Source organism: Sorex araneus, chromosome 4, assembly GCF_027595985.1.
Source record: "Sorex araneus isolate mSorAra2 chromosome 4, mSorAra2.pri, whole genome shotgun sequence".
NCBI lineage: Eukaryota > Metazoa > Chordata > Mammalia > Eulipotyphla > Soricidae > Sorex > Sorex araneus.
Window position 1 is genome coordinate 13,172,002 of NC_073305.1, and position 22,728 is coordinate 13,194,729.

The following is a 22,728-nucleotide window of genomic DNA, read 5'->3' on the forward strand; positions in this document are numbered from 1 at the left end:
TCCTCCCTTCCTTCCTCCCTTCCTTCCTCCCTTCCTTCCTCCCTTCCTTCCTTCCTTCCTTCCTCCCTTCCTTCCTCCCTTCCTTCCTTCCTTCCTCCCTTCCTTCCTTCCTTCCTTCCTTCCTTCCTTCCTTCCTTCCTTCCTTCCTTCCTTCCTTCCTTCCTCCCTCCCTCCCTCCCTCCCTCCCTCCCTCTCTCTCTCTCTCTCTCTCTCTCTCTCTTTCTTTCTTTCTTTCTTTCTTTCTTTCTTTCTTTCTTTCTTTCTTTCTTTCTTTCTTTCTTTCTTTCTTTCTTTCTTTCTTTCTTTCTTTCTTTCTTTCTTTCTTTCTTTCTTTCTTTCTTTCTTTCTTTCTTTCTTTCTTTCTTTCTTTCTTCCTTTCTTAGTTTGGACTTAACTAACATACTCAGGTCACACACATTCTGATAGGCATTAGTTTGTTGGCATTATAAAATAACTTTTCAGATGTCGTCATTGCTTGGCTCTTTCTTTCTTTCTTTCTTTCTTTCTTTCTTTCTTTCTTTCTTTCTTTCTTTCTTTCTTTCTTTCTTTCTTTCTTTCTTTCTTTCTTTCTTTCTTTCTTTCTTCTTTCTTTCTTGTCAAACCGGCAGTACACAGGGGTTACTCTTGACTCTGCACTCAGGAATTACTCCTGGAAGTGCTTGGAGGACCATATGGGATGCTGGGAATCGAACCCAGGTCAGCCAAATGCAAGGTAAACACCCTACCTGCTGTGTTATGGCTCCAGCCCCTTGGCTATTTCTTAGGCTCTTTGAAATCTGGCCACATGAAGGTTTTCCAGAATCAGCACTTCATCTAACATTCCTCTGCTGACTTACAGGTGAATCACCGTTCTAATCATGAAACCTCTTGAATGTCTATTTTCCCTGTCTCTTGGCTTTTCTCCTTCAGTCCTCACAAACACCATTTTTCCTGCCATTCTGCTCACCAGGGCTGTCGCACATTGCCACAGGCTGAGCCGGCTTAAATGGACCCATGGCTCCTCCCAGGTCCGCCTGCAGGCTGCAAATCCAAGATCTTCCTGTGTGTAGATTGACCTGTTTTCCTTTTTCCCTTCTCCCACCCTCCCTCCTTTTTTATTAAAGGAGGGAGCATTCCCCAGGCTCAGGGTCACGTCACTTCTGATGGTGCTCAGGGGACCACATGCAGTGCCGGGTATCGAACCCAGGGTCTCTCTGTGGGCAGCTGAGGGTGACTTCCTGCAGTGTGCCTGCTTGTGTAGACTGAACCTGAAGGGCACCCCAGGGTCCCAGTGGCCTCTTAGGCCTCACTTGGAGGTGCTCAGGAGAACAGGCAAGGCAGGGCTTTGAACCAAGATCCTGTTATCTTCCTAGTTCCCTCTTTTCTTCTTCATCATCTCATTTTGGGAGCCAGTGATGAGGCCAGGCTGGAGAATTTAAGTCTCTGAAGATCTCGTAACATGGAAGCAGGAGTGTCTAGATTCGAGCCCAGCTGATCTGCACACTCTGTCTTTCCCACTTTGCTGAGTAATTTACTATCCTGCCCTTCTTTAAGCTGGTGGACATTTTTTTTCTGTAACCACCTTTTTTCTTGTTGTTTGTTTTTGGGTCACACCTGGCGGTGCCGAGGGATTATTCCTGGCTCTTTGCTCAGAGATCATTCCTGGTGGACTTGGGGGATAATATGGGGGGTCCAGGATTCAAACCCTGGTTGGCCACATGCAAGGCAAGTGCCCTACCTGTTGTACTATCAATCCAGCCCTTCTAACAACCTTTGTCTTTCTCCGTCTTCTTCCTTAATTCATAGACATGGAGCTTTCTTTTTGTTCTGGACCACATCCAGGGATCTCGGGGCTTCTCCAGGCTCTGTGTCTAGGGGTGGACATCCGGGTTGCTAGGGTTCAAACCCGCATGCAAACTATGCACTCCAATCCAATGAGTTCTCTCAAGCCCTTGTTCTTTCTTCCTTTTTAGTTTATTTGTTTTAGTTAATTTACCATAATTATTTTAATTCTTCTGCTTAAAGTTATTATTATTTTTTTAATGTGCATGTGGTCGACTTCACAATCACAAAGTTTTTGTGTCACTCCACCACCCCTGGAAACTTCTGTGTGTTGTGGCTTTCTGTCTGGTCACCCCCAGAGTTTTCACCAAGTCTGGCAGTTCATGGGATAGTCTTTTCCCAATTAGGAGGCTTTAGTTATTTCTATTTCACAGGAATACGAAGTCATCTGGTAATTGTCTCTCCCTTCCTTTTTAAAATTCAGCATTATTCTCCCAATTTTTATAAACTTTGTCTCAAGCGGTACAAATTCATACTTTTTTTAAAAAAAAATGACAGAACATTATCCTAGGAGTATATTGACCACAACACTTTTAGCCAGTCATACATTGATGGGCACTTGGGGGTCATGTCATGTCGTGGCTGCTGTAAATTGTGATGCTCTGAACGTAGGGGTTACAAAATATCTTACCCAATTCAAGATTTTCAAAAGTTTTCAGCTAAATGCCTCAGAATGATATGGCCAGATCGCATTTTATTTTTTGGGTTTGTTTTCGGACTACACTCAGAGATGCTCAGGGCTGACTTCTGACTCTGCCCTCAGGGATCTCTCTCGGCAGTGCACAGGGGACCATAGAGGGTCCTGATGATCGAACCCAAGTCAGTTGTGTGGAAGGAAATCACCCTACCTGCTCCAGCCCTGCTTTGGTCTTTTTCTTCCTTTTTAAAATCTCTATACATGTTTTCATCTGCATCCCTGGGGCTGGAGCCATAGCACAGCAGGTAGGGCGTTTGCCTTGCACATGGCCGACCCAGGTTTGATTCCTTCGTCCCTCTCGGAGAGCCCGGCAAGCTACCGAGAGTATCCCGCCTGCTCAGCAGAGCCTGGCAAGCTACCCGTGGTGTATTTGATATGCCAAAAACAGTAACAACAAGTCTCACAATGTAGACGGTACAGGTGTCCGCTTGAGCCAATTGATGAGCAACGGGATGACAGTGACAGTGACAAATTTTCAGAAAATCTGTGTACCTATCTACATTCCCACCAGCACAGTGCTGGAGTTCCTTCTCCTTCCCTTTTTCCTCCTCTTCTTCCTCATCTTCATCACGTTCATTGCTCCCAATCATTTGGATGCAGCCATTTGGTAGGTGCCAGAGGACAGCTGGTCGTGGTTTGATTGGCATTTTGCTGAGACTGGGTAATGGTGAGCCTGTGTTACTACCCTGACTTCCCGGACCATTTCTGGAATTGCCGGCCATCACCCCTCAGCTCCCCCACTTCTGTCACTGCGAGCAGCAAAGACCTTGGTGGTTGTGTTATTTCACTGAAGGATTTTGGCCCGGTGCCGTTTCAATTTCCAGTTGCATTTATTTCTGTAATACCTGAAGGTTTTGAATGGCTCATTTCCCGAGGGAAAGAGACACAGGCTAACACAGTCAGGTCAGGGGAATCATAAATACAGAGACCGATTTCCCTTCACGCTTTCTTTCCTGCTGCCATTCTTAGCTGATTCTTAGCTGCCTTGAGCCTTTCTTTTTTCCTACACAGTTCATTCATCTCCCTCTGCCTTCAGTTGCCTTCCTCATCGCTCAGTCTTTGAAGTCTCCCCCCCTGAATGGAGTCTGGAGTCAGTTTCCTCTGAGACTTGAGCAGGCCAGCAGGGGGGAATCAGCAGGTGATTTAAAAGTTAGCTGACTGGGGTTGGAGCAATAGTATACCAGGTAGGGTGTTTGCCTTGCACTCGGCTGACCCGGGTTCGATTCCCAGCATCCCACATGCTCCCCTGAGCACCGCCAGGAGTAATTCCTGAGCACATGAGCCAGGAGTAACCCCTATGCATCGCTGGGTGTGACCCAATCCCCCCAAAAAAACCCCAAAGCCCCCCAAAAAGTCTGCTGACTTCCAACTGGTAACTTACATCTTGGGGAACTCCAAGTGCTGGCTCTATGTTACCGGCTATCTGCCTAGGATGGGAATTCTTTGCTTGCCTACCAATATTCATCTTTGCAGGGGATCAGGTGGGTTACACCAACGGTCATACCAGAGGTTACTCCTGGCTCCGGGCTCAGGGACCATTCCTGGAGGTGTTTGGAGGGGACCGCATGCGTTAGAGAGCAATCTGCGGTCTGCTGTGACCAGGCAAGTGTATTAACCCTGGTATTACCCCTCTGGCCATCAATTTGGATTGTAATAACAAAACTAGCTGCTTAAGAGGGTGGATGGAGCCTGCTTGTTTACCTCTTTTCTCTAAATCCCATTAGAATGAAGGGATATGAAAATTGAGTACATCAATTCCTTTCATTTTCCTAGCATTTTACTTTCACAACAAATCTGAGAGATAGGTGGCAATATCAGAATTTCCGGTAAAGAAGTTAAGTCTCCAAGAGACCGAAGAGCTTGCACAAGGCAAAGCATTTAGCATCTCATCCCAGGAGTTCCCACTCTGTCTCCTCCACCTTAGCTTTCCTGTGTTACTGGGTTAGGTGAGCGTGGGTTAGTGTGTTAAGCGAGTCTAATCATCTAATCAGGCAGGGCTGACTTCTTCATGCTTGAATGAGAAAACCACTTTATCCCTAATTCAAAATCCAAAGGTTGGTTTCTACTTGTGCTGGATCCCAATTTATCGAGTAGGCTATGCCGGACCTCACGGCCCCTCCTGTCACACAGGCTTTCTCTAGACACCAGCACTGTTGGTGGCACATGGGGGGCGGGGGGAGCTGGGAGCTGGTCTGTTGGTTTCTCAGGCAGCTTGCATTACATGTACGATGGTGATGCTTTCTGTGGTTTTGCTTGGGCCACTGAAATATTCCAACCTGATGTGGAATTTAAGAAAATGTTTCAGTTTATTGGTGACCAGTTGACATCTCTGATGTTTTAGGGGAAAGCCAGTGAAACACCCAGTTAATTTCTTTCTTTTTTCGGTTTTTTTTTTTTTTTTTTTTTTTTTTAGGGATGTGTGACCAGCACACTAGTAATAATCAAGGTTTACTCCTGGTTCTGCACTCAGGAATTATTCATGGTAGTGCTCAAGGGACCATACGGGGCACCAGATTTCCAACTTGTGTCAGCTGCTTGCAAGGCAAGCTTTACCCGCTGTACTATCACTCCGGCCCCAACACCCAGTTTCTAAGGGGTAGGCAGGAACAAGTGTGACAGGTGTCTATGTGGACTTTGGCTCTGATCAACATCACTTGTGAGCCATGGTTTCTGAGCCTCCTAAGAAATCGAACACAGGTTGGCCTCACGAAAGGCGAAAGCCCAACCGCTGTGCTATCGCTCCAGCCCATGCCCGAGTAATTTTCACTTTTTTTTTGCTTTGGTCTGATTAAGTTTACTCAAAAAAATGCCCTCAGATTTCATCTAAGTGCTCACAAATGGTGGAATCATCATCTTTCTCCAGTCCCAATATTTAGTATTTTTTACAAGTGCCCAGAGGATGCACCTACTGCTTTGAGACATTCTAGGACCATCTGAAGCCACCTAGTGCCCATGCACTGCCAGGCAGGGCATTGGGCTACTGCTAGCATTTTCTATCTTTATGGGCACCCAAAGATTTGCAGACAATTTTGAGGTACAACCTCTTGTGCAAAGTGGATTAAGCCATAGGTACCAATGATGCCATCGAGGGAGAAGCAGAAGGATGCCAAGGCCCAGTGGAGAAAACCTGATATATGGGATCCCACAACAGAAAGAGTGCTTGAAGGTCCATAGGGATCATTTTGGTACTCATCCTAAAATCATGTATCTCAGCTAAATGCAGAAGTGAGCAGGCGTGCGAGATCTGGGTCAGGTCTCTGGCTTCTGGCTGGGGTTACTTTTCCAAGTTTGAGTGGAGTTAGGGAAGAGTGTGGTGAGGCTGCCAGGCCCCACCCCTCAGCCCCTCGAGGATGACATAATACCAGTGGAGACCCGCTATGTGACTGGATCATGCTAAGCAAGGCGAGAGGATTCCTGCCATGGACTCCTCAGTCCATCACCGCAGTGTCATACCTTTTATTTGTTTATGTATTTAAAATTTTTTTTTTCAATATTGGGGATCAAGCTTAGGTCTTATTCATGCGAGGTGTGTGCTCTGTCACCAAGACACATCCATAGTCCCTGAAATGTGTTTAAATCAATACAAAGGAAGACTCAGTAAAGATTTATTACCTAGGGGCTGGAAAATAGTACAGTGGGTAGGGTGCTTGCCTTGCATGCGGTTGAGCCAGGTTTGATCCCTGACATCACGTATGGTTCCCTGAGACCCACCAAGAGTAATTCCTGAGTGCAGAGCCTGGAGTAACTCCTGACATTGCTAGGTGGATGGCAAAAAAAAAATTAATAATCTCTACCTAGGGCTAGAGAGACAGCACAGTGGGTGAGACACTTGCCTTGCATGCAGCTGACTCTAGGTTTGACTTCCAGCATTGCATATAGTTTCCTGAGTCCCTTCAGGAGTAAGCCGGAGTATAGCTGGGTCTGGATCCCCCCAAACAAAGCAAAGTGAAACAAAAATCCAGCCAACACAACACAACCGAAAACAAAACAAAAAGATCTCTACCCTTGAAGGTGGGGGGAGGCTGGGATTGGAAGTATGGGAGGGACAGAGTGTCGTGTTAATAGAACTGGACATATGAAGATGGAGAATGATTTGTTGGCAGGGATCAACTCAATCCAAGTCATGGCGGAAAAAGGGGATGAACAAAACGGTTTCTGCTCTTAGGAGGCATGATGAGCTGCCTTCCCCAGAACCCCCCAGCAGGGGTGCGACTGAATGGAAGAAGAGGGAGGCTAGAGGAACTGGGGGTGTGGGCTGAGACTCTGAGTATGGCTCTAAAAGTCACTGTTTAGAGGTATCAGCTAGGTAACAAGTCAATGGTAGCATGAATCTTGAACCCAGACATGAAAGAGTGAAAAAAAGGTTGAATGGGTTGGGGGTGATGGCGTGCTAAGAAAGGAAAGGGGGTCCAGACACAATCAAAGCAGAATACATTAGGGAAAAATAAGGGGCCTTTATGGCCAGTGTGGAATCTGGCCCAGAATAAGGCGGGACTTTATACCATCATCCTACCTGTAGAGCAACTGAAGCCCCAGGGGAAAACTATTCTGTGACGAACATCTAGATAGATAGACACAAGGGAGCCTTTGTATAAAATCCTCTCAGACAGGCTCTGAAGGGATGGCTCACAGGGATACGATGTGTACTTTGCATGTGGGGGCCAACATGGTCCCCAGCACCACACGATACCCACAACCCCAACATTCTCCTGTACAGTAACTATAAACCATGCTTTTATTTTCAAATTTTAGTGAGCATTAAGAGTAACCCAAGGCACTTCTTAGAAATAAAGAGTCCCTGGGCAATTCTCCACTCAAAACTAGTAGGTTTGGGATAGGTCAAGAATTTGCATTTTTAACAGCTTCCCAAATATATCTTGTGTGTATGTGCTGTGTGTGTGTGTGTGTGTGTGTGTGTGTGTGTGTTTGTGTATGGGTAGTGACAGGTGCTGGGGATCAAACCCAGGCTCTCCTGTGTGCAAAACAAGTCCCCTACTTCTAAACCACATTCTTAGCTCCTCCTGGAATTTCTGATGCAGGCAATCCCGTTGGCTACTGTTTGAGAAATACTGGTTCATCCAAACATTGAAGTGAAGAAAGGAAGAAGTGAGCCCACGAGAAGTTTTACTTCCTTTTTAAAAGTATGCTAAGTGAGTATTAGTTCTAGACAGAATTTGGCATCCAAAGTAATTCGCAAATGTGTTCCGGAAATTAGTCACTACCCTTGGAAATAGGCTGACCTCGCTGAGAGGAAATAATTGCTTGCACTCCAAGGTTTATTTAATTTTTTTCAGTGCACGTTTATTAGCAATAATTTTCTTAATTCTATAATTGGGCGCATGAGTAGGGCTCACCCACAGCACTGGATAAAAAGCTCAGCAGAGACTAAGAGGGAATCCAGGTCTTTTTTGTAAACAGGATGTTGCCTCTCCATGGTTCTCCAAGACCCTTCCTAAGTAAAACCTTCGTTACCTCAGGAACACCTACCACTTGAGATGAATAGATGGTCCTCAGGTCCTAGTTCTCTCTTGTTCATTGGCCGTAAGTTTCCTTTCTGGCTTAAATGAATGACTCTGTACCCGAGAGAGCTTCATGAAGGAGCGACTCCTCTGGACAAGGGATGGGTCCAAGATGGTGGGTGTGGTCTAGTGCTCTGTCATGGGGCATAGAAGGGAGCAGGCAGGACTTCCTGGAGTCTTGAAAACGGAGCAGGGACAGAGGTTAGGAGAGTGGGGTGAGGTATTATGAACCTCTGTAGCTTTCTTATGCTTGATCTTGGACATTCCTTATAACCCCACTTCAAAACAAATAATAACGTATTGTGTGGGTAGCATGGGTAAGAGGGTGTTGGGTAGATAGGAGAGTTTGGAGAGTTCTCCGTATCACTGTATCACTGTCATCCCGTTGCTCATCCATTTGCTCGAGCGGGCACCAGTAACGTCTCCATTGTGAGACTTGTGGCTACTGTTTCTGGCATATCGAGAGTTCTATGGGGATGAGATTCCTTTTACTTTTATTGATTTTTATCTGGTGGGGTCTCCCAGGCGATACTCAAGGCCCCAGTGATACTTGGCTGGACTATACAGGCTGGGTGGGTCAGTGCTTAAGCCCAGTAATGCAGGGCTGCATCAGGTTAGAGCCGACGGGGTTCAGGGGCCAGCTCGGGGGCAGGGGATTGACCTCCACATGCCAGGCATGTGCTCCAGTCCTTTGTATTTTCTCCCTGGCACTGGGTTGAAATTCCTGCTGAGGTAGGGAGAATGGGCTGGCCTCCCGGAAGTCTGGTGTGAGGGAAGTGTGGTCAGGCTGACGTAGGCAACGGCAGATGTTCAGGAGACGTTAGAAAATGGAAACGCCTCTTGCAAGTGCTGCGACTCTCATTCTCACTGTCATTGCCCTTGGGAGCATTCCATCTTCCCCGTTTGCCTAACTGACATGTTGGAGACCTTCTCCTCTGGACAGTGACCACTTAGCCCAGGAGTCGGAGATGTGCCAGATGGGGGTGGAATGGTGTGTGTGTGTGTGTGTGTGTGTATGTGTGGAGGGGGGTCTCCCTGCTAACATCCTCAGGAAAAAAGAGCATGAAAGTTTTGGGTACCCTGAAGTGAACTTCTGTGGGTGACACTAGCTTAAAGGAATAACAAGGCAAGGGAACGATCCTGTGACTGACGCTAGGATTGATGGAGGCAGAAGGACAGACCCAGGGGAGTCAGCTGCTTAGAGGAAGGAAGTACAATGTCGCATTCCATCCTGATATCACCTGCACCCCAGCTTGAGGCGCGCCATTTCTCTTTCTTTACTTTGTGCATCTCTCTCACATGTACCCTAAATAAAACTATTTATTTCACTTAAAAAAAAAAAGAAGGAAATACAATGAACCCATGGAGGGTGGAGGGGGCAACAGGAACAGGAAGTGCTATTGGGATTCCTGCTCTCCAAGGGTCACCTCTGAGGCACTTCCGCTTCCAAGCTTCCAAGCGTCTGATTCAGAACAGAACAACTCACATTACTCAACGGTGAGTAGCCCCAGATGTCCCGGCTCTGCAGCTAAACCCTATGCAGCATTTCTAGTTCGAGGATGTGCTAACTATAGCCAAGGATAGACGGTTTCAAGTGGGGAGTCGGAGAGAGACTAAGGGAGCTCAGGCTCTTGTCTTGCATATGGCCTCAATCCCTGGCATTGCATATGGTCCCTTAAGCACTGGCATGAGTTGACTCGGAGCACAGTGCAGGAGTGACGCCGAGCATAGCTGGGTGTGGCCCTCACAAACAGGAGATACTGTTACATTCTGTTCCCCTGCAGGGCTATTTCGTGGCACCTGGAAGCCCTCCCCACCCCAGGTCTTCTGGCTGTCATTGATGTCATGTCTGTCAATCAGTGCCAGTGTATTACATGCTTTTAAGTAAGAAGATGACTGGTGGCATTGGCTGGAAGTGGGAGCAGGGAGGAGAGACTCTGGCTGCATGCCACATGCCAATGGGTGGGAGGGGGAAGGATGGCACCTTCCCTCCTGAAGCCTGGAGAACTCAGGCCCCAAGGAGACAGATGAGTAGGAAGAGGGCAGTGCTGCCCAAGGAAGGAACCCAGGGCCTCACCCATGTAAGGGAAACCTTCTACCATTGAGCCACATCCCTGACAATGACCAGAATGTTTTTTTTTTTTTTTTTTTTTGCTTTTTGGGTCACACCCGGCGATGCACAGGGATTACTCCTGGCTCATGCACTCAGGTATTAACTCCTGGCGGTGCTCAGGGGACCATATGGGATGCTGGGAATCGAACCCAGGTTGGCCGCGAGCAAGGCAAACGCCCTACCCACTGTGCTATTACTCCAGCCCCTGTTGTTGTTGTTGTTGTTCTGGGCTACATCAAGTGGTGTTCAGAGGACCGTGCAGTGACACGGATTGAACCCAGGTCTCTTGCATGCAAAACGTGCACTCGGCTTGTTGAGCCATTTCTCCAGTTATGACCAGGATATTGACTGCCGAGATGGCATGGCTGTGACTTGCACAGTCTTCCTCAGACGCGCCCCTAGCTGGTCTAGAGAGGAAGTTGAGGCAGTGGTATCTGCCTCAGAATTCTACCCAGTGAGCTTGGAGATTTGCTGGAAGACTCATCTTCCACTGCTCATCTGGATTAGGGGATGGGAGATGCCACACCAGTTTCCACAGAGGTGTCAGGACTAAGAACAATCAGGTCAACACACAGAAGCCTCAGCTTTGGCTCAGCTTTGCCTAGTGGCCACTTCTAGGATTCAATCTCCCTTTCCTTATTTACTTCCAGGTCATAAGCATAGTAGCACCACTGGGTCGGCACCATTGAAGTTCCCTCCATGAGGAGTGGCATGTATCAAGGCCAATCAGAGCTGGAGAGGGGAGGAACAGAAAACGAGTCTCCAGCTTATGTGCTGGGATGATGAGGGATAGGTAGCAAGACAGAAAGGGAACCGGACCTAAGGGCACTGCTCTCTCCAGTCCTGACAGACACATCAAAAGATGAGACGCCTCAGTGGTCAGGGCAGGGACTGGAAAACACAAGCAGTCCCAGTAAAGAATGTCCATGCTTGGGGCTGGAGCGATAGCACAGCGGGTAGGGCGTTTGCCTTGTACGAAGCCGACCCGGGTTCAATTCCCAGCATCCCATATGGTCCCCTGAGCACCGCCGGGGGTAATTCCTGAGTGTAGAGCTAGGAGTGACCCCTGTGCATTGCCGGGTGTGACCCACAAAGGAAAAAAAAAAAAAGAATGTCCATGCCATGAGCTGTCACCAGTTCAGGGATTCAGTGCGAGGAGTCTGGAAAGCAAGATGGAGAAGACTTGTCTCCGCTCTGCTCTGCCTGGGCTCTCTTAAAGGAGAGGCTAGATTGAAGGCTGGGATGAAAGACCATTCTCTCCTCTGCTTTGTTGTTGGACTTTAGCCCTGGGTGATGATGATGATGATGATGATGATGATGATGATGATGATGATGACGATGAGAGAGAGAGGGAGAGAGGGAGACAGAAGAGGGAGAGAGGGAGAGAGAGGGGGAGGGAGAAGGAGAAAGATGGAGAGAGAGAGGGAAAGAGAGAAGGAGAGAGGGACAGAGAGAGGGAGAGAGAGGGAGAGAGAAGGAGAAAGAGGGAGAGAGAAGGGTAGAAAGAGGGAGAGAGGGAGGGAAAGAGGTATAGAGAGAGGGAGAGAGGGAGGGAGAGAGAGGGAGAGAGAAGGAGAGAGAGGGATAGAGAGAGGGAGAGAGGGAGGGAGAGAGAGGGAGAGAGAAGGAGAGAGAGGGATAGAGAGAGGGAGAGAGGAAAGGAATCTTGAGGGATAAAGAAGGAAGCTGATGGCCTCTTCTGGTTTGTTTTTTGGGGCCACACCCAGCAGTGCTTAGGACTTAACCCTGGCAGGGCTTGGTGGAACAAACTGTGCTGGGAATTGAACCCAGGTTGGCTGCGTGCCATGCAAGTGCCCTACCGGCTGCACTACTGCTCCAGCCCCCTGATGCCAGCATCTACTGGAGAAGTCTCCTGAGACATAGATGCCACTACTTTCTAAAATTAATTTTTATTAAAAACACCATGATTTACAAAGTTGTCCATTATACAGTTGTTTCAAGCATTTATGTCCTAACACCGCCAGTGTGACCAATATCCAATATCCACCAATATCCCCAGTTTCCCTCCCAATCCCAATCCTTAGACACAAAACAAATTTACTTTATATTGCTTATTCCAATGAAACTCAAGAAATGGCAAATGGAATGATCAGAAAATAAATCAGTAAGAGCCCATGTGTGATTACTATATGATTTTGACCTATGTAAATTAGAAAATTAGAACCACTTAGTGTAATATAATAAAGTGCTTATTCTCATTTATGTATATAAGCTTTCAACTCTGGAATCTAAAGTATATTACATTAAATTTTATTTTATACTCGGATCTCATTATGATAACAATCGTATTTCACCTGTCATTAATAAGACTTTAAAACCAATTCTATATTAATATATAGGAATTTACATGGAATAGGTAAAACCTACATATGTAAAAATTCCCCCTACACTTTATATAAACACTGTGGTTTACAAAGTTGTTCATGATGATTTATTACAGGCATTCAATATTCCAACACCAATCCCAACACCATTATACCTTCCCTCCACCATTGTCTCTAATTTTCCCAGCTGCCCCTTAAGCCTGCTCCCATAGCAAGTCCTCAATAATTTATTTCATATTGTTTTCTACCAATAATTTTTCTAACAAAATGATTAAAATAAAAGTTTTCTTAGAAGAAAATTAGTGTAACTTGTTGTATCTCTTCATAGAGAATTAAATCCTTATACGAGAGATTAAGATGTTGTTACAAGGCGTCTGTGCTTATGTTCTAAGATGCGATGCCTTCTACATTACATCCCATCCCAAAATACCACTTTAAAAGTGATATTTTCAAAGTGATGAAGAAACACAAGGCCATTAAAAATTTTAATTCATTAATTTGGAGTTCAGACGGAGTCGTTACAGTCACGTTCAAGTTCATGGTAAGTTCATGGTAAGTAAATACACCCTCTACAATGGCAGTATCCTAGACTGTCCACCACTGTCCCCCTGCAACCTCCAATCTGACCCACCATCCCATCATTATCCCCTCCTGCCCCTGAGGTGAGTATTCTGGGCTACACCCAGAGTGCTCAGGGCTCACTCTTGTCTCTGTCCTCAGGAGTCACTCCTGGAAGGGCTCAGGGGACCAGAAGTGGTGCCTGGAATTGAACCTGGGTTGGCCATGTGCAAGGCAAGAGTCTGCCCATTGTACTACCGCTCTGACCTTCAAACAAAATGTAAAGTGCCTTTGTGTCCTTGGCTGTGATTGTTCCATGGCTCTTGTTGCAAGCTGCCTCCTTGCTCTTTATTGCCCCAAGATGCTCCCTCTGGGACTCGGGCTTCAGGTTGAGACATCAGGACCAGATGCAAATGAGGCTCCTGGGTGAAGTTCCTCAAACTCTTGTCCTTGGGTTTGATGGCCATAGACTCAGGCGGCTTACTATCTCCTCCTGGTGACTGGATCTGGGGCAGCTACAAGATAGTCCACGAAGGGTGGGGGGCAGGAGGCACCCAGCAGGGCTGGCCCCGAGCAAATTGGAAACCAAGCAGGATGCTAAGCCCTTTGTCAGAGCTCAGGGGCACTTTCCGGATTTTCCCTGACTCTTGACTCCGCCCGCTGAGCAGTTGGTTTGACTCTCTGAATTATTCTCCCTTGACCTTGAGATGTGGGCTCTGAGTAATGCCAGGAAGCCGAAGGGGGGAGGGAGACTGTGGATGCTTCGCATTGGGATCAGGGCTCTGAGTTCTAGGTTTAGTTGTTCATCAAGGAACGGCGGCAGCTTCCGGCACACAGACTGGTGATCACATGACATAGTTTTGGGGTGTGTGTGTGTGTGTGTGGCGGGGGGCGGGGGGCTTAGAAAAAAGATGAAGTGGGGGCCACAGGCCTTGGTTTGCATGACTCAGGCAGAGTGGAGAGGAGGTAAGTGAGAGGCTCTCTCATAGGGCAAAAATTGAATATCTATTTTACCCTGTAGAGTTTGATCAAATCAGCCAAAACTTTATGCTTGTTTTTAACCTTAAGCCTAATTCAGAATGTGTGACTCCTTGTTCCCAGGGAACACAATGAAGGAGTTCTTAGAAGGCTTTCTTCTGAGCTATGAGAATATTTTGTTTTTTTTTAATTTTTTTTTTTATTTTTTGCTTTTTGGGTCTCACCTGGCGATGCACAGGGGTTACTCCTGGCTTTGCACTCAGGAGTTACTCCTGGCGGTGCTCAGGGGACCATATGGGATGCTGGGGATCGAACCCGGGTCGGCCGAGTGCAAGGCAAACGCCCTACCCGCTGTGCTATCGCTCCAGCCCCCAGCTATGAGAATATTTTGATGTTTTCCTTACAGCTTGTATGTCACAGATTTCCCAAATTGGATGAAGGCAATCTACATTTACAAGTGAGATGATCAGTCAGCCTGCAGCATGAAAGCAAAAGGACTAAAAGCTATGTAAAGAAGAAGGCTAAAGATCAGAGCCGATTATTTACTTATTTATTTATTACGGAGCTGGCGTGAGAGCGCAGAGGCTGAGGCATTTGCCTGGCATGTGGCTGGCCCACGTTGGATTCCTCTGTCCCTCTCGGAGAGCCCGGCAAGTTACGGAGAGTACCTTGCCCACACGGCAGAGCCTGGCAAGCTACCTGTGGCATGTTCAATATGCCAAAAACAGTAACAAAAAGTCTCACAATGTGGATGTTACTGGTGCCCGCTCGAGCAAATCGATGAACAACAGGACAACAGTGCTACAGTGCTATTTATTATGGAATCACTGTGAGATATTCAGTTACACAGTTGTTCATGGTTGGGTTTCAGTCATAAAATGTTCCAATACATTTCAATGTCCCTTCCCCAGTGTACATTTCCCACCACCAATACCCCCAGTTTCTCTCCTGTCCACTTCTCCTTAGTTGGCCTCTATGGCAAACACTTTTCTTCTCTCTCTCTCTCTCTCTCTCTCTCTCTCTCTCTCTCTGTCTGTCTCTTTCTCTCTCTCCCTCCCCATTTCCTTTTGGGCATTATGGTTTGCAGTGTAGGTATTGAAAGGTCAGGTATATTGTTTTATGTTCTTTCAGTACTCAGTTCTTGTCCAGAGTGAGCATTTCCAAGTATCATTGTCATCAGAGTTCCCTTTCAGAGTTAATTTAGTAAGAGTGGTTGGATATTAAATTTTCCCCAGCTTCATTCTAGAATAGACTGTCATACAATTATGTTTATGTTGGACATATCTTTTAATATGTACAAATATCTAAAGTACTTGTGTCTTGGAATTTTGACTTTCGGCTTCTTTAAGGAGCCCCAACCAAGCCAATCCACTCAGGGTTTTCCCAAGGCCTGCTGCTAGAACTGGACTGCATGAGGTTGATCTTCAGCCTTGGGTTCTTCCTCTTATCCCATCCAGGGGGAGATTCCAAGGGCTGCAGCTCTCAGAGTCATGGTGAAATAAAGCTTCAAGAGGGATGAATAAAGCTCCATCTGCTGTAAGCAATTATCATTGACTTGACACAGATCTGGCTTCAGATTTAGCAATGACTCTCCCCAAAGCTGGACCAGCAGGTTCCTGGCTGGTCAGTGGTGAGTGCCAGGGGCCAGGGGAAGCTAAACAGGGACAGAGCTTTGGAGCAGAGCCCCCAAGGAGACCAGAAGCTGTTCAGATAGCCGGTCACCAGGAGGCTCTCATAAAGCAAATATCAACTCGTCTGTGAGTAGATTCTTGGGGGAAACCATGCGTAAAATGAGCACACAGCCCCCAGTGTTTGGGTCTCACCGTTTACTTAGTTTACAGTGTCAGTACATAGTTTTAGGTCCCTTGATGTCCTGTGCCTGAAGTCCGGGTGTTTCTCCTCCCTGTGAATGATGTCCCATGCCCTGTTCCATGCCGGTCCTGCCCATGCTGGCCAGTGCTCTTGGTGGCTTGCTGGACTGTCTGATACTCTGTGGCCTGCTTCTCCTCAGGGGTGCTCATGGCTCTTTGCCCTGCTGCTCTGTCTTTGATCTCCCTTGGTGCACACATCTATTACGCACTGTTGTTCTTGAAGTCCACCCGGGGCACAGGCATGGGGGCGGAGGAGAGTTTGTTCCGTGTTCTCTTTTATTCCCTCGTTGTTTCTACCCTGAGCCGTTCCACAGCTTGAATGGTTTCCCTCCACGTGTGACTCACTCACTCACTTGGGGAGGGTGGGGAGAGTTTGGAGCACATTCGGTGATGCTCAGGGCTGACTCTGGGCTCTGTGCTTGGGGCTTACAAGGAGTTGTGGTCCTTGGGGATCATATGTGGTGCTGGGGATCAGATCAGGGTTGGCTGTGCTCCAGCCAAGCACCTTCATTCCTGATTTGCTGGTGCCTTTCCCCACCCCCTCCATTTCCACTGAAACTCCTCTGGAGACACTTCTGTCCCTTTCAACACACCTGTGAATTAAATTATTTCCTTTATCTTCCCAATAATCTTTTATTCAACATGCCAGCCAAAGGGTTGTCAGCTTGACTATTTTTCACAGATTTCCTTTTAGGAAAGCTTAGCAAGGGGGAGCCGATACCAGCCTATTTTACGAAAACAGCGTCTTATCCACAGAAGCAAGCATTGATGCCATCGGTCTACACAGTGATTTTTTTTTTTTTGGGGGTCACACCTGGCGATGCACAGGGGTTACTCCTGGCTCTGCACTCAGGAATTACTCCTGGCAGTGCTCACAGGACCATATGGGATGCTGGGAATTGAACCCGGGTAGGCTGCATGCAAGGAAGATGCCCTACCCGCTGTGCTATCGCTCCTGCCCCACAGTGAGTTTTTTCAGGAAGAATCTTTCCCATAAAGGAAGACCATATACTGCCTCTTAAGTTTGTTGATTGGACCTTATAAGAAGGCTTTTGTTTTATTTAGAAAATAAATCAAGCCCTGGGAAAACGGAAAGTGATCTGAGAAGGAAAGGGAAAAATAGGGTAGAGAGAGAACAGAGTTCTCAAGTGAGATTTTAAGTAAAATACAGTATCTATGATATCTGGGCTACTGGGTTTTGTCCCTTGAAGCCTCTTGGGTATAAACTGCAATCACTGAAACACCTTTTGGCCAAATTTTTGGGGACAGTTTTGTTGCGTGAATATTCATGCGGTCGGAGGCGCTGAGATAAGGCACTTGAAGAAATGTCTTGATTGGAGGACTAAGGCTCTCTCTGGCTCTTAGCAAAGGCAGAGGGCCTCGTGGATCTCCTTCTATTGAACATGGTAGCTCTAAAGGGCGCAATACAGTGACATCACCAAAGGCATCAAAAGATGTTACAGGAAGAACATTGAGGCAGCATTATTTCCTTGTATCTGCAGGCCAGTAATCTAGGCCTCCCGAAAGAAGATACAAAACCAAAACTGAAACCTTCCTTGGGCTAAAAGCACTTGGATTTACATCCCAAAGACAAAACTGCCCCCCCCACCTGAAATCTACATCCCAAAGACTAGGCTGGGCCAGAGCCTACAATTTACAGTATCAAAGGTCAGGCCTGGCTAACACCATCTGCATGTCAAAGACCAGCCAGGCTTCTGTGAGAGAAGGAAAAACTGCCTCTTTCAATATACTGAAATTATTTCCTGAAGGCAGCTTGAAGGGGGGAAATGTTCTTGTCTGTCGTACAGTCTACGTGGGCTTGCCCTGGTAGCTCAGTCCATCCCCAAAACAGTTTGATTATTTATTTTGCTTTTTGGACCACACCTGACTGTGCTCAAGGGGTTCTCCTGGCTCTGCACTCAAGAATTACTCCCGGCAGTGCACGGGGAGCCATATGGGATGCTGGGGATTGAATCCAGCTCGGTCGTCTGCAAGACAAGTGCCCCATCCACTGTCTCCAGTCTGGGAACAATTTGGGTGTAACTTTCTTCCCTTTTGGTGTTGCCCCTGTGAGGAGAAATATGCACCAGACCCCAGCCCACTTGGCCTGGTTAAGAGCGAACAAGAACTTGAAAAATGACTCCAGACCTGCAAGAAGGTGGGATGGAAGTTTGTCAGGGCTAACCTTGGGGGGAGGGGCTGGAGCGATAGCAGAGTGGGTAGGGAGTTTGCCTTGCACACAACTGACCCGGGTTTGATTCCTCTGCCCCTCTCAGAGAGCCCAGCAAGCTACCGAGAGTATCTTGCCCGCACGGCAGAGCCTGGCAAGCTACCTGTGGTGTATTTGTTATGCCAAAAATAGTAATAAGTCTCACAATGGAGACATTACTCGTGCCCACTGGAGCAAATCAATGAGCAACGGGATGACAGTGACAGTGACAACCTTGGGGGTACTTCTCCAAGTGATTGTTGGGGGTCAGCTGTACTTGACTTTTTTATTAAGTGAGTAAAAACTCAGAAAGACGACAACAACATCAGGGCTGGGGCAGCCCCCAGAGAGCAGGGAGAAGCTCTAGATTTGAGTGAGAGGAAGAGCTTGGCCTGGTCTGTGAATCAGGTGAAACCGATTCCCTCAATTGAACTTTGTTGAGCAGCTCCGGTGAGAGGCATGCACCCGGGGTCCAGCCATTTCTGCGACAGGCATGCACACTTGCTTCCTGAGCTAAGAACCCTGCACGTGGGGCTATAGGTATTTGATTTTTTTTCTTTTGGCAAAATTCACATAATGTTAAAATTGCCATTTTAATAACTTCTATGCTTATGTGATAAAGGCGTTACACAGATTCCCATGGTAGTGCATGAGCTTCCTAGAGTATTTCTCCTTTTGATTTTTAGTCACACCTGCCTGCATTCAGGGCTGATTCCTGGCTCTGTGCTAAAGGGTCACTCCTGGTGGTAGCCAAGTTCTTGTAAGATGGGTAGCGATCCCCTTCCTCTTTGTCGCTCTAATGTGTGTCTTTGACGCTCAGACTGCTTGGCTTACATACACATGAGCTTTCTCACCTTGTGACCTGGAGAGCAGATTCACAGGTGATACCATAATGGGGACGGGAGCAGGGAATCAGGAAAGCACCAGAAGGTCAACTCAGCCTCCTTGATGAGCCTCTGTCTTGTGGAGGTGTTTTCTGGGTCTGATAAGAGAACTGAAATTTCAACAATGTGGACAGGATCCCCAAGACCAGTGCAGGCCTAGCAATTTAAAAATTAAACATTTTAACTTAAGGTTATGAATGTTTGTTACAATAGTGTTAAGGTATATGGTTTTAATGCTCAAAGTGATGCACTCAGTTACCATGAAGTGCTCACAGCCCTCCACCTCTGTCCCGTTATCATTACTGGTCTGTTCTTCCTGTGTGTTCCCACCCGACCCCAATCTACACTCACCACCTTCTGCTTAAGGCCAGCGGTTGTCAATGTTTGATACTGTCTGGCATCTTGTTTTGTGTCTCTGTATTCTGTAAAGAATGAAGATCATCCATTATTTGCTCTTCTCCCTCTGACTTAGTTCACTTCACATGTTCCCTCCAGTTCCACCCAAGTCGCAGCCAACAGCAAGATTCCATTTTTCTACAGCCGCATAGTATTTCACCTTGTGTCTATGCCATAGTTTATTCATCTGGCCACCTGTGATTGGTCATTTGGATTCTTTCCTGGTCATTGTACTCAGTGTGTTCATAAAGAGATGTGCATAGATCTTTTTGATTAAGTATTTTTGTGTTTTTGGTGGGGTGTAAATGCCAAGTAGTTACCAGGGTGTGCTTGTATATTAGGATTCTCCTGAGAAACAGAAATAAAAAGATTTATAGTGTCTTTCTATAAATATTCTGTTGTGAACATAGTATACATATATATGCAGCCTATTTTTTTAATACCCTATTGGTACATATTCAGTGAAGAAGAGCACTGTCATCCTGTTGTTCATTGATTTGCTCGAGCAGGCACCAGTCAGGTCTCCATTGTGAGACTTGTTGTTACTGTTTTTGGCATATCAAATATGCCACCAGTAGCTTGCCAGCTCTGCCCGGTGGGCAGGATACTCTTGGTAACTTGCCGGGCTCTCCGAGAGGGACGGAGGAATCAAACCTGGGTCAGCTGTGTCCAAGGCAAATGCCCTACCTGCTGTGCTATTGCTCCAGTACATTGGTACATATAGAATGTATAAAATTGTTATATAGTCAATATAATTCATATTATATGTGTATGTATGTATAAATGCTAAGGGATTTACCCGCACAATTGTGGAGTTTGAAATGAGGCCACCACCCTCCACTCCCAATCTATAGTCAGCAAATTGGAGTCTCAGAAATCTGGATGTTGTAATTTGTTTCTGAAGACAGGACAAGCCCAGTTGAAGGAAGTAAGGGCGAGGAGGTCCCACTTACTCCATCTTCTTGTTCTCTTCAGGCCATCCGTGGACTGGAGGAGATCTCAAAAGAGAGGCCCACCCAGTCTACCTCTGTGTGTGTATATGTGTGTGTGTGTGTGTGTGTGTGTGTGTGAGAATCTTGTCTACACACTCAGAATAATGGCATCTCTTCACTAGTGGTCAAATGAGCATGTGAAACGAGCTGCCATATTGGTGTGGTCACTGAGAGTTTCCAAGTTGACTTTGGGGACACGTGGACAAAGTCCTCACCAGTGGAGGCTCAGGCAAACTACTGAACACCAAAAGATTGCAGTTCACCAAGTCTCTGTTTCCTCTTGTAAGTAGAGATATGAAGTCTGTCATTGGCTAGAGAAAGGCGTACGTCAACTAACATATGTAAAGTACTAAGAACTGTATGTGGTGAGTTTTAAATGTAACATATATTGGTTGCAGTTTTAACATTCCAGAAAGCTAGGCTTTTATTTTGATATGCATCAGACAAGCAACACAGTTGGCAGGATTTCAAGATTCTGTTTACTTAGGATGAAGCCAAATACAAACCAGTGCATTGGTTTCGACATGAATATTAAACACTAGTACTGGAAGTATGTGGAAATGCTAAATACAGTAACAGTGGAGAATACATGACAAAGCTTGGGGAACAGGATGGGAGAGAAAAAAAATCAAGCAATAACTAGGAAGACCAAACAACACCAGTGAGGTTTCCCCAGGGGGTTCCCTGCTAAGGCCCTCCTGGGACAGAGAACAGTCAATGCGAGGACCAAGACAACCCCCAACGAACCAGAACATTTGGTTCACGGAGGTATAATGATGGCTTGATAATGATCGCACCAAAACTTCCTCAGCTCCAACCTCAAGTGGAGCTGGTGATAGAATGGGCCCTTGGTCCTGATCCATTGCTCATGTATTTAAGCAGGCTTTTTTGAGTCCCTCCATCTCTGTGCATCAGTTGGGCAGAAGAAGTGGTTGCAAAGAGATCTCTAGATCCCTTCCAACACTGGGATTCTGAAAAGGAAGCACACAGCATCTCTGTTAGTGGCCAGATCTCAACTCCCACTCCTGTCTACAGGAAAGAACAATGGACAAGGTATACTGTAATTCATGTGTGTGTGTGTGTGTGTGTGTGTGTGTGTGTGTGTGTGTGTGTGTAGTTGGAGATTAAACTCAGGACCCCACCTATGCAAGGCAAGTGCTCTGCCATTGAGCTACATCCCTGACCTGCGTTGTGATTCTTGTCTTAGCTCTCAGAAGGGGCCAGGGTCTCTCCCTTCTCCTGGTTTCTCCACCACCCACCACTCTAACACAAAAAGACCACCCCCGATTTTGAAGTCTCAGAGAAGACCCGAAAGAGGTCTGTGGTCTGGGGAATTGGCAGAAAAGAGACTTCCCAACAGGTTTCAACACACAGGATTTCCACGAGAGCAATTTATTAGGGTAGTTAGGGAACTAAAATACCAGTTGTCCCATTGTGGCCGGTCTTAGTAAATTCTAAATGAATCTTCAGTGGTACCACAAATGGATCGCTGATTTGGTTGGTTAAGAGACTCAGGTTTTGGGCTTCATGTCTCTTCATCCCATGACCTCTAGAAGTTGTCAGTATTCATCTTATTTATTTATTTATTTGTAGAGGGGATCAAACCCGGAGCCCCACTTAACTAAATCAGGTGTTTTCCCACTGATCTATATTCCTAGCAGTATTTCAAGATTGAAGCCAGTCTTGTCACATATGCTTACAACTTATCATATATATATTTTGTGTGTGTGTGTGTGTTTAAAACCCTTTTATCATTACAGTTTGGAAAAGTTGTCTTGCACAAATTGATCCTTAGCCATATTTCCCCCTCTTCCACCCCCACCCCCTAACGCACGCCCACCATCAATTAAATGCAATGTGTATTTTAGGACGGTTAGTTTGGAGTTTAGTTCTGGGCAGTTATCTTGAAGAGGAAAGAGAATCACAGCTGCCATCTCCCTGACTCACGGGGGGCATGGACCCTATTCATCTCTGTTATTCTGATGTCCCCCTTTGGGGGAAAACCCGATCATTTTTACCGGGAATGGATGTTCGCTCTCTATGAGATGTGGTGAACAGGAAGGGGGGGCTGGGAAAGTCTGAGAGGAGACTTTTGGCTCAGAGAACTTAGTTCTTGGGAACCCTGTCTCTTTTTCATAATAAACGTCTCGGACTTGTAATGCCCGGACTCCTTCCAGACAACATTCTAATTATAGCTCCCCTGAGTCACAAGAGGCTTTTAATAATCAGAACATTGAGAGAGAGATAGACTATAAAAACAAATTCATCTCACTGGGGGTATAGCTCAGGGGTAGAGCATTTGACTGCAGATCAAGAGGTCCCTGGTTCAAATCCAGGTGCCCCCT

The 22,728-nt window shown here is 46.5% G+C and overlaps 1 non-coding gene across 1 annotated transcript; it reads left to right on the forward strand.

Moving 5' to 3' along the window:
- Nucleotides 1–22,656: 22,656 nt before the first annotated feature.
- TRNAC-GCA (transfer RNA cysteine (anticodon GCA)) lies at nt 22,657–22,728 on the forward strand. Its single transcript has one exon. It is a non-coding gene; the product is annotated as a tRNA-Cys (tRNA).